The sequence below is a fragment of the Pseudonaja textilis genome, chromosome 15, assembly GCF_049901715.1.
Source record: "Pseudonaja textilis isolate UNSWEBS1 chromosome 15, rPseTex1.2, whole genome shotgun sequence".
Taxonomy (NCBI): domain Eukaryota; kingdom Metazoa; phylum Chordata; class Lepidosauria; order Squamata; family Elapidae; genus Pseudonaja; species Pseudonaja textilis.
In genome coordinates, this window is record NC_142004.1 from 5,505,284 (window position 1) to 5,517,317 (window position 12,034).

At 45.8% G+C, this 12,034-nt stretch overlaps 2 protein-coding genes across 3 annotated transcripts in view; one reads left to right on the forward strand and one right to left on the reverse strand.

The window, feature by feature from the left end:
- The window catches only part of RFC5 (replication factor C subunit 5), a 315,947-nt gene that overhangs the window by 282,259 nt on the left and 21,654 nt on the right, over positions 1 to 12,034 (forward strand). The window lies entirely within an intron of this gene.
- KSR2 (kinase suppressor of ras 2) overlaps positions 1 to 12,034 on the reverse strand; it is a 137,292-nt gene that overhangs the window by 120,005 nt on the left and 5,253 nt on the right. The gene's annotated exons all lie outside the window — the stretch shown is intronic.

The window sequence follows — 12,034 nt, forward strand, 5'->3', positions numbered from 1 at the left end:
CTCAAGGTTGACTCCACCTTCCATCTTTCCGAGGTGAATAAAATGAGAACCCAGATTGTTGGGGGACAACAGGATGACTCTGTAAACCGCTTAGAGAGGGCTGGAAAGCAGTATATAAGTCTTAAGTGCTATTGCTATTGTCATTCCTTCCTTCCTGCCTGCCTGCCTGCCTGCCTTCCCAGTGGTTAGAATGCAGTATTGCTGGCTAATTTACTGCCCACTGCCAACAGTTCAGTCCTGACCGGCTCAAGGTTGATTCAGCCTTTCATCCTTCCAAGGTCGGTAAAATGAGGACCCAGATTGTTGGGGGCAAGAAGCCGACTCTGAAAACTGCTTAGAGAGAGCTGTAAAGCACTGTGAAGAGGTATATAAGCCTAGGTGTTATTGCTATCTTCCTTCCTTCCTTCCTTCCTTCCTTCCCAATGGTTAGAATGCAGTATTGCAGGCTAATTCACTGCTCACTGCCAGCAGTTCAATCCTCAATGGCTCAAGGTCAACTCAGCCATCCATCCTTCCAAGGTTGGTAAAACGAGGACACAGATTGTTGCAGGCAAGAGGCTGACACTGTAAACTGCTTAGATAGCTATTGCTATCTTGCTATTGGCACTAAACCACCCAGCCACCATTTGTACTTAAGGCGGGACTAGAACTCGCACTCGCCTGGTTTCTAGGCTCGCACCTTCGCCACTACACCAAACTGGCTATCCAATTCAGTTCATGCCTCTTTCCTGAGAACTGAAGGGGCTGGATACACATGTAAGCACAACTGAATTGCACACTATCAGTATTATTTTAAAGAAATGTGTACAAAATATAAGCAAACCCAGAAACAATTTTATGCTTGAGGCAGGCAGGTTGCTTGGCTCCGTATAAGCTTCCCAATTATTTCTTTTAAATTCAAATAGTGCTTGGAAAATGATAAAAGGGGCATGGAGGCTAATAAACTCCAAATTATGTATCAGCGGGTACATAGTGCCTGCAAGGGTCACAATGAGAACGGAGGCCTTGTAAATTTAATTTCTATTTGTCTTATTTATCAGCTTTCTCCATTCTATTTTCACTTATATTGAGCGAGAGGAGGGTTTTTTTTTTCACGCACCTGACAGTCCTCCTCCATCAGATACCTAAGCCCTATTCACACAATCTGTTTATCACACTTCACCAGCAAAGCAGAGAGGGGGTTTATAAATATAATTTCTGGGCAAATCAAAACTTATCTGCACATTCTGAGGAATGTCTTGTTGGAAAAACATATATTTCACGAAGGAAGGCAAGCATACATATCCCAGGATAATGTTGCAGGATCCAATTTAGATCAGCCACTGGAACCAGAAGCCTTTGGACTCGTGCTGGAGGCCATCTGCAGGAAGCTGCACTCTAGCAGAATGTGTATTTTGGGCTACTCAATGCATAGTGTTTATGTGGTGTCTGGTTGTGTGTGGCTTTTTATTTGTTGATTGGGGTGTTGATGGCCAGCTATAAAGTCAATGGCTGTTGTGCTTCCAACTCCTTGGTTCGTAACTGTCTGATAAGCAGCTGGTAAATCAGCCCTCCTGTTGACTGACAAGAGGCCTGTTTCCCGGGCTTCAATGATTTCCCTGGCTAGCTTTGTCCCTGCTCGGCCAACAATCTTAGTAGCAAATACAATGCATAGAATAGCCCAATGCACACATTCTGCAAGAGCAGGGGTCTTCAAACTTGACAGCGTTAAGATTTGTGAACTTCAACTCCCAGAATTCCTCCTTCAGTCAACCCCTCCTTCAGTTCAGGGGTTCTGGGAGTTGAAGCCCACAAGTCTTAAACTTGCCAAGTTTGAAGACCCTTGTGCCAGAGAGAAGTTTAACTTAAAATTAAACTTAGAATAACAGAGTTGGAAAGGACCTTGAAAGTCACCTAGTCCCACCCGCTTCTCAAACAGGAGACCCCACACCACTTCTGACCAAGTAGCTGTCCAATCTCTCCTTGAAAGCCTCCACTGATGAAGCACCTACAACTTCTGAAGGCAAGATGTTCCACTGATTCTCACTATCAGCAAATTCCTCCTTCTTTCTAGGCTGAATCACTCCTTGAACAGTTTCCATCCATTGTTCCTTGTCTGGCCTTCGGGTGCTTTGGAGAATAGCTTGGCCGCTTCCTCCTCTCTGGGGCAGCCCCTCAAATATTGGAAGGCTGCTATCCTGTCACCCCTGGCTCTTCTCTTCCCTAGACTAGTGAGGTGGCCTGAGGATGGGCTCCAGCGTGGATGCAAAAAGTTCAGAAGACAAAACCTCTTATCGTGGTGACTGACCCAGATTGGATCCTATTTGTTCGGAGGAGAAATAAATATGCATCAGAATAATTAACGTCTCCGGAGACACGGAGGGCATAAGATAATCAGTTCCCAAGTCTAAAATTACCTAATTGCACCATGGCATGACTAAGGTGTGTTGGGCATGTGATGTTGAAGCATCATCACAGCGATGGGATGAAAAAAAAGAGGGGGGAAAGGATAAATATAGGTTGAGGACTGAGAACCGTACAACCCTTGCTAAGATTGGCTGGGGGGGAAATTGGAGGAAGTTTTGTTTGTCCAACCAAAATCTCTGAGCAACCCATAAGCAGGGCAGAAAAATGATGACTTTATTCTCCGTTATCTTGGGCTCGACCACCTTCCAACTCTCTGATCCTGGGTGGATTTTTCACAACGGACGGGTGTTTTTATGAGGCGCCGCCGTTCAGGGGTGGGATGCTACCGGTTCGTCCTGGTTCTATAGAACCGGTAGCTCCCCAAAGCAGCTGACACCAAACCGGTTCTATGTAGCCCACCTGCCCGCCCGGGCTCTTGGCTGTCCTTTATTTCCTGGTTTTTCAGCCTCAGCTGCTTTGCACAGCACAGCTGATGATCAAAACTGACTCCTAGTTATGATGATTTATGTGGTGTCCTGGGGGTGTGTGTCCCGTGATCCCTTTTTGCGACCTTCTGACAGGCAAAATCAATGGGGAAGCCAGGTTCACTTAACAACCGTATTACTCGCTTAACAGCTGTAACCATTCACTTAACAATGGTGGCAAGAAAAGTCATACAACGGGGCAAAATTCACTTAACTGTCTCCCTTAGCGACATACATTTTGGGCTCCACTGTGGTCCTAAGTTGAGGACTACCTGTACCTCTCTCTAGCTTTCCCCCAAATGTTTAGCATGCTGTGTGAATCCAGCCTTATGATTCCGCATCTGACGTGACATACCTCCACCCCAGAAAAGCGAGCCATCTGAGTAATCACCAAAGCCACCTCTGAACTTCTCCAAATTATCTGTGGAGATTCTCAGCCATCCAGGTCATGGTTGCCCCCAAAGTGCTTTTCTAAGAAGCAGCTGGACTTCCTTTGTTTTTCTTTGAAGACGTTTCGCTTCTCATCCAAGGAGCTTCTTCAGCTCTGATTGAATGGTGGGGAATAGAAGGATTGATGCTCCTTGCAGACAGCTGGTCAATGACCGTCATGGACCGTCCAGTCAGAGCTGACCGGATGGTGGGGAATGGCAGCTGAAGCCAAGGCTGAAGAAGCTTCTTGAGAAGAAGAAAGTCCAGTTGCCTCTTGAAAAAAGCACCTTTGGGTTCTCCAAAATAGTCCTCTTCTACTGTGGGGTAGGAAGCTCCTGTTGCTTGTCCCAGCTTCTGCCAACCTAGCAGTTCGAAAGCAGGTAAAAAAATGCAAGTAGAAAAACAGGGACCCCTTCGGTGGGAAGATAACAGCGTTCTGGGCACCTTCAGCATTTAGTCCTGCCGGCCACATGATCACGGAGACGTCTTCGTACAGCGCTGGCTCTTCGGCTTTGTCACGGAGATAAGCGCTACCCCCTAGAACCGGGGAACGATTAGCACATAGGTGCGAGGGGAGCATTTATCTTTGCCTGACTCTGGTGTTTGGTTCACAACCACAAGTGAGACCCTCAGGCCTAAGGGATATTCTTCGCATGGCTAGATTGCCTTGAACTCCCACAGAGGAGCGAGCACACCTGATCCCTTCCACCTGGAGCCAAGGTGCTTTCACCTGGGAGAGGGAGGGAGAGGGCTAACCCCAGGTGCTGCGGCTGCTGAGCTTCTCAGGGCCACCTTGAGTAAATTCCCCGAAGCAAGGGGAGCTAGCGTGGTAAGAAACCTCGTCGCCAGGGAGAAGGACGACAGCTGCTCCTCTTCCCCAGTGCCTAGTGCCGGCTAATTGATGGAGCCACACTGACGTCAGGTCGGCTGGAAGCGGCTCCCCTGCTTTGCCCGACCAGGAGATTAAGATCTCACCAAAACAAAGACCGAACGAGGGGGGGGGAGAAGGGGGAGGGATGGAGGAGGGGGAATGGAAAAAGTAAAAACAAAAAAAAAGAGAGAGAGAGAGAGAGAGAGGTGCTGTTGATAGAACACCTGAGACGGACAGGTCACACTCTCCCCAGCACACAACTGCGATGTAAATAAAAGATTGGGCAGAATGGAAAACCAAACTACCTTGGAGAGCTCCTCGGGCTGAACCCAGTTGTGTTTGAAAGCTTAATGACTGCTTGTTTGCTGTGTAGCTGGCCGGTTGGGGTGGAGTTGGTTTCTGTGAAAAGTAATGCTGGGCCTCTTGTTAACCGGGGTTTGAGAGACAGAATAACAGAGTTCAAAGGGACCTTGGAGGCCTTCTAGTCCAGCCCCCTGCTCCTGAGAGTCCTGTTTTTGTCAATTTGGTTTGTTTAACACAGGGGTAGGGAAACTTGGCTCTTTTATCACTTAAGGACTTCAACTCCCAGAATTCCTGAGTGAGCCATAAAAGTTTCCCCATCCCTGGCCTACTGGTTTTTCAGTTTTGGGGGGGTGGGGGAATCTAGGACATATGTCCTACATTTCTATATTAAACAGTCCTATTCAAGTCAAAAATTGATTTCCCCCACAACTGAAAAACCAGTAGGCCAGGGATGGGGAACCTTTTATGGCTCACTCAGGAATTCTGGGAGTTGAAGTCCATAAGTGATAAAAGAGCCAAGTTTCCCTACCCCTGGTTTAACAAGTCCTAATGGCCTGGAGCACATGGAACATGCTGCCCATATGACAAATTCAGTTATGGCTTAGCGTGATGTTTAACCAATCCAAATTCTACGTTGCACCCAAAAAAGCTCTGGAACAAACTGTCCAGTCTCTTCTTAACAACCTCCAGTGATGAAGAATCCACAACTTCAGCTTGCCTTCAACAGTTGTGGGTTTTTCATCACTGGAGGTTTTACAGAAGAGATTGGACAGTCATTGTCTGGTCTCCTGCTTGAGCAGTGGGCTGGACTAGAAGACCTCCAAGGTTCCTTCCAGCTCTATTCTGAATTTGAATCTGAGAATCCTAGGAGCCAAACTGTGGCACTTTCCAATGCCTCCTTGGTGAACAGTATATCGGCACCAATGAAAATTTATTTAATGCCCTTCACTCTCACATATTCTGTTGCTCTTGAAGGTTTAATTTCTATTCTAAAACCTGAATTTCCAAGACCAGTGGGGGGTTTTCAGTTAGAGAGGGGAGAAGAGGAGAAGGAGGGAGAGGAAGGGAAGGAAATAGGGAAAGGAAAGGAAGGGAGGAAAAGGGAAGGAAAAGAAAGGAAAGGAAGGGAGGGAAAGGGAAGGGGAAGGAAAGGAAGGGAGGGAAGGAAAGGAAGGGAAGGGAAGGGAAGTATTGACATGTTTATGACAGTTGCAGCATCCTAGGGTCATGTGATCCCCTTTTGCGACCTTCTGACCAGCAAAGTCAATGGGGGAAGCCCTATTCACTTAATGAACAGGTAACCAACTGCAGTGATTCCCTTAACAACGGTGGCAAGAAAGGTCGTAAAATGGGGCAAACCCCAGCAGCCGTCTGGCTTAGGAAGGGAAATTTTGAGCTCGATTGTTTGACACTGGCACCTTCTCCATGCAAAGCGTGTCATCAACCATGAACACAAGCCGGGCCTTGAGGCAGTTTTAAAGGAAATCAGACCTTGGTTTACCCAGCTCAGCTCTGGGTCTTTCTCTGGGTCTTTCCTAGTCATGTCTCCAAAAAGCCAAACACTGTGCCATGCCCCCTGTTGGAGTCTGACTCTGAGGGAGAGATGGAACAGCTGACAGGGAGTGGGAGTGCGGCTCCGGAGGTTGTGGAGGAGGCTGGGCAGTCAGAGGAAGACCCAGGCCCATCCCCTCTCCATCCTAGGGCATGCAGGGAGGAGAGGATAAGGGAGAGGCGTGAATGGTGTGGTCTATGGAGGAGGAAAGGGCCTTGAACCTCTTCATGGGCTGCAGCTGTGAGAACTGGTTAAAAGGACAGATGTGTATGGGCCAGTGCTGGAAACAAAGCATGGAAATATCTCTAGTCTGTCATTCCTCTCCGAGTTTGGCGTCGTTCCCAGTGTGTATTCCGATATCTGCGGACGTCTTCAAGCCCTTATCTTGCCTGGTTCCCTTAATTGCATCAGTGTGGTTTGTGTTGTTTTTACTCTCTATAATTTATAGGCATTTTTAGTTTAAACGGCATTTCATCCTTTTCGTAACTGCTTGCAGGGGAGATTTTTGTCTCCAGTCGGGGATATTTGGAGCTTTGAAGCAAAGTGAAGGAATAAAAGGGATTTCACTTGTTTCGTGACTGTGTTTATTTTGTATCCCACCCTGGGTCATCACATGCTGGGATTGTTGACATGTTGGAAGTAAGGACTTCCTTGACTAAGGTTCACGCCACTTCCCAGCTGCCCATGAAGAAAGCAATTCTGTTCTCATTTGCAAGGCAGAGTTGGAAGGTAATCAACTTAGCTCTGGAAAGATAGGTGTCACGGAGCTGGCATGCCACTCAGCTTAAAAATGGCAGGGACAATGCTTTGGGGAGCATTTTATGTAAGGAGAATGGCATGGGAAAAATGCAAAGAGTCTGTCCCTTGTCTCCTTCTTGGCCTCAATCGAAGGGGAGATACAGGGTTTCTGTTCTGTTCTGATGTTGATGCTCCATATCCTATGCTTTTTTAGGCTTCTCTGACAGTTTGGAGGCTGAAAAACCTTTAAAGCCGATCTCCCTCGCCTCAAAAGCCTGCCTAAATAAGGGGGGAAAAAATAGAATGTTTGAAGCACATGGATGAGAGCGAAAAACCTGAGAACAAGGCTCTCAGTCACTCAGTGGGGTGGTAAACAAAGCGCTACCTGCTAAATGAGAGATGGGTAACTATGGCAACGTTATGACCTTGTGGACTTCAACTCCCAGAATTCCTGAGTCAGCTGTGCTGGCTCAGGAATTCTGGGAGTTGAAGTCCACGGGTCTTAATGTTGTCCTAGTTGCCCACGCCTGTGCTAAATGATGCAGCACAGGAACGAATGCTCTCAGACAACCACACGGTGTGGTGGAAAACTAAGAGTATAAATATGAAATCAATAAAGGAAATAAGCATATTCGTGGAATATCAGCTTACAGGGGTGGTGAGGATTGGGTTTTTTGGGAGAAGGGAAATCCCTTTCACAGGATTCAGAATCAGAATAGAGCTGGAATGGACCTTGGAGGTCTTCTAGTCCAGCCCCCTCCTCGGGCAGGAAATCATTCACCATTTCATAGCTGGCTGAGGAATTCTGGGAGTTGAAGTCCACCAGTCTTACAATTGCCAAGTTTGGAGACCTCTGCTCTAGTCTCTTCTTAAAAGCCTCCAGTGATGGAGCACCCACGATTTCTAGTGGCCAGCTGTTCCACTGGTTAATTGCCCTCACTGTTAGGAAGTTTCTCCTTAATTCTAGGTTGCTCCTCTCCTTGATTAGTTTCCATCCGTTGCTTCTCATCTTACCTTCTACTGCTTTGGAAAATAGCTTGAATCCCTCCTCTTTGTAGCAGCCCCTCAAATACTGGAAGGCTGCTATCATGTCGTCCCCCCCAAAGTCCTTTTCTCTAGACTGGCCAAACCCAAACCCTGCAGCCGTCCTTCGTATGTTTCAGTCTCCAGGCCTTTAATCCTCTTAGTTGCTCTTCTTTGCACTTTTTCCCAAAGTCTCAAATATCTCCATGGAGGAATCCAGCCTCCGGTGCTTTTTTTGGAGAGACAAAGGAGGTGATTTTTTTTTTTCTACCGTTAAGGCCACAAACCAGATGGTTGCTGACTTCTGTATTGCAAGTAGCCCTCAACTGACCATGTTTTGTTTAGTGACCGTTTGAAGTTACAGCAGCACTGGAAAAAAGGGGTGACAGGTTCTGGCTTTTACGACCGTCGCAACATCCCCATGGTCACATGATGAAATGGCAACATTTATTTATTGGTGGCACCTGCAGCATCCTGAGGTCGCATAACCATCGTTTGCAACCTTCCCAAACAGCTTCTGACATGCCAAGTCAATTGGGGGGTGGGGGGGAGGACTGGAGCTGCTTAACGATGGCGTGATTCACTTGAGAAGTACAGCGATTCACTTAACAAGGGTGACCCCAAAAAGATCTCAAAATAAGGCACAGCATCACCAAGGAACAACTGCTGTGCTTAGTGATGGAGTTTAGATTCTTCTGGAGCGATTGAGAAGACATAAGAAACTCAAGTGGCTCCCTCTCTTCAGTACAATGCCATTAATCACATGCTGCCAGCACTCAGTGATGTATACATAACCTAGGTCAGCGGTGGCTAACCTTTTGGGGCTCCTGTGCCAAAAATTGTGCGTGCGCTTACATGCTCGCACACATGTGCCAGTACCCAGAAGGCAATCCGTGCCCCCCACAACCCCTACACATGCGTAATCCCCACCCACCCACCCCCGCAGCCCCCTTATCTGCACTGCACCTCACAGCTGATTTTCGGCCATTTCGAGGAAGGCTTTTTTGGCCTCCCAAAGGCTTGAGGAAGGCTTCTGCAGGCTGAAAACTCGCTCTGTTTTGTCACTTCCGGTATTTTCGGAAAAACAGGAGGTGATGAAACAGGGCTAGTTTTTGGCCTGCAAAGCCTGCAGAAGCCTTCCTCAAGCCTTTGGGAGGCCGAAAAAGGCCTCAAACTAGCCGAAAATCAGCTGTGAGGCACGCACATGCCCAGTGAGGTAAGTCTGCCTGCAGCTCGCGTGCTGGCACAAATGGCTCTGTGTGCCACTTGTGGCATGCATGCCATAGGTTCACCATCATGGACCTAGGTGAAAGTTTCATAGTACATGCTATTTTGCATGGATACAATCATGCTTTGTATATTCACACAAAATCTGAGCATTCTCTGAATTTTTTTTCACCAAACTTAGATTTAAATAACATTTTTAAAAGGTCTCTCTCTCTCTCTCTCCTTCCCTCGCTCCCTCACTCCCTCCCTCCCTCACTCACTCTCTCTTTCCCCACCCCAAACCATCCTTTGGCCATTGCAAAATCTCAAGAGGGCTTTTGAAAGGCACGAATTATATGGCCTGTAAATTTAGGGTAACCAATGGCTTCCGTAAGTCAGTAAGATTATTTTTGTCTTTACCACCTCTGTCCAGAAGCACTGAGGACTTATCCCAGGGAAGAAGAGGGGAGAAAATCCGACCACCATGACAGGACCTTGGCCTCCTATGATTTATTCTCTTCTGGAGATGGGATAAGGGGGCAAAGGGAAGACTGAAAGAGTTTGGATGGACCTCAATCCCCTCCAGCATTTGTAAGAGAAGCTATCCAGAGGGAGCTTTCCATGGTACTGGAAAGCTCACATCTCATTTCAGCTACACTTTTTAATAATCTTGGTAGAATTTGCCCGAGGCATTTTAAATCAATCAATGGGTTTTGTTTTCCTTTGGGAGGCACCGTTTTCTGTTGACAAAGTTGGAGATAATCCTTAAACTTGTATTTTATCCCGAGGCTCTGGGAAGCTTTTGATGCAGCCGCAGAGCCTCAAACTTGATGAAACCCAAAAGTTTCAGGATTAGATTTACGTTTAGGAGATACTCATCGATATATAAATTTAATTCAGCTTAAATGTACATAAACTAACATGAATTTTTTTCTGAGCCTTTCTAAAGCCCAAGGCACAACTGTCAAAAGTCAAGTGTGCAAACCCTTTGCACCTTTGTTCCAGTGTAACAAAAACGTTCAGGAATGTAAGATTACATTGTCTATTGAAAAGAAATCACAGAGAGAATTAGTGTCCTACATGTGGATCGTTCAATCTGCAGAGAGACCTCATCATCCTCATATGGTATGGAACAAAACTGAAGGACTTTTTTGAGTACAGCAAACTTCCAACTATATAAGGCTACAATTTCTGAGCTTCAATACTCTGGGACAATAAATAGGCAGCAAAGCTACATTTATCTATATCACATTATACATTATACAAGTAACCTTACTGCAGCTCATTTAGTGACATTCGAGGTTACAACAGCACTGAAAAAAGTGACTTAGGACCGTTTTTCACGCTTATGACCGTTGCAGCATCCCCGTGGTTCTTGTGATCCAAATTCGGACACTAGGCCACTGGTTCATATTTATGATGGTTGTAGTGTCCAGGGGTCATGCAACCTTCCCCTTTTGCAACCTTCTTACATGCAAAGTCCATGGGGGAGTCAGCTTCACTTAATGACCATTATCCAAAATCTGATCCTTATGGTTGGAGGTGCCAGGGATCAAACCAGATTCCTCCTGTGCATAAAACAGGCCCCTTCACTAAATTAGACCCCACTAATTGTGATCATATGTAGTTGGTAGCTACCCAAAGACACTTCTTAATGCCCCCCCCCTTTTTCCCCCATAGATTGTTTTTAGAAAGTTGTGTAGGAATGCTTTCCAATTACACATTCATGTTCCGCCAAAACAACCACAACATTCTAACATTCTCAATCTTGTGTGGGCTTCAATTCCCAGAATTCCCCAGCAACCATGCTAGATGTGGAATTCTTGGGAGCTGAAATCCACATGTCTTAAACTAGCTAAAGTGGAAGGGCTAAACACTGATTTAGGCCCTTCCAAAATCACACTATCTGAGTAACTAGAACAGGGGTCTTCTAACTTGACAGCTTTAAGACTTGTGGACTTCAACTCCCAGAATTCCTCCTCCAGTCATGTTAGGAGTTCTGGGAGTTGAAGTCCACAGGTCTTAAACTTGCCAAGTTTGAAGACCCTTGGAACTAGAAGCTTCCTTAATTTACATTTCAGTGGAACTGTTTTTACAGGATCCAAATTCCAAAATCTCTTTGCTGTCTTCTCTTCTTCCTTTAGGTAAGATTTGTCTTTTTTTTTAAAATCCACAGTCCATTGGAAGGAAGCCCGCTGCTGAATTAAACATCAGGCAATCTACTCAAGCTTGCCGGCAACATTTCTTTCTCCTGCTGTCTATTAAATCACATTTTTTAAAATTATTTTCCCACTGTATAAAATTAATTGGGGAACAACTTGCCCAAAGCATTGCTGGCTGGGGAATTCTGGGAGTTGAAGTCCACATGGCTTAAAGTGGCCAAGTTTGAGAGACGCCATTACAAAGAATATCCATAGGCAAATAATTGTCAACACTCCACCTCTGACTAATGTTTGCTGCAGGCATTACAAATGGACAAGTGTATGTCAGAAATATCTTTAAAGGTGGGAGGGAAAACACCATGCATAAATCCAAGGAAGAACTTTCAAACCAATACATCAGTTAAAGGGAATGGGGAGTGCTAGGTATAGCTTTGTAATGCTTTGTCAAACAGACACAACATGACAGGCAATTGGGATTTGATGCTCGGAGTGAAACATCTCTAAAACAGTAGTTGGGGAAAAAAAAATTTCTGGTTTAAATGGTATCAAGCAACAGATTGTTGATCACTACTTTCTCGAAAAGAAGGCATTGGATTAAAAAAAAAAACCAACAACTTTCCTTCAGGTCAGCTACAGTAGTATGCAGAGCTTTTATTCAGATGTTTGATTCAATAATGCTGTGATCCGATTTACAAATCAACTTTCCAAACTAAGGATCCTTTCTGCCACAAACATGGCAAGCTGAATTGAGCTGATTTTCCAAATTTGATCCCTTTCGGATAGAATTGGTGATTTGTTCCAGACTGGAGCCAATCCATCTAAAATTGACTCAGATCTCATTGGAGCTGGCCAAGATAGCTTCTGAGAATGCTGGGAACTT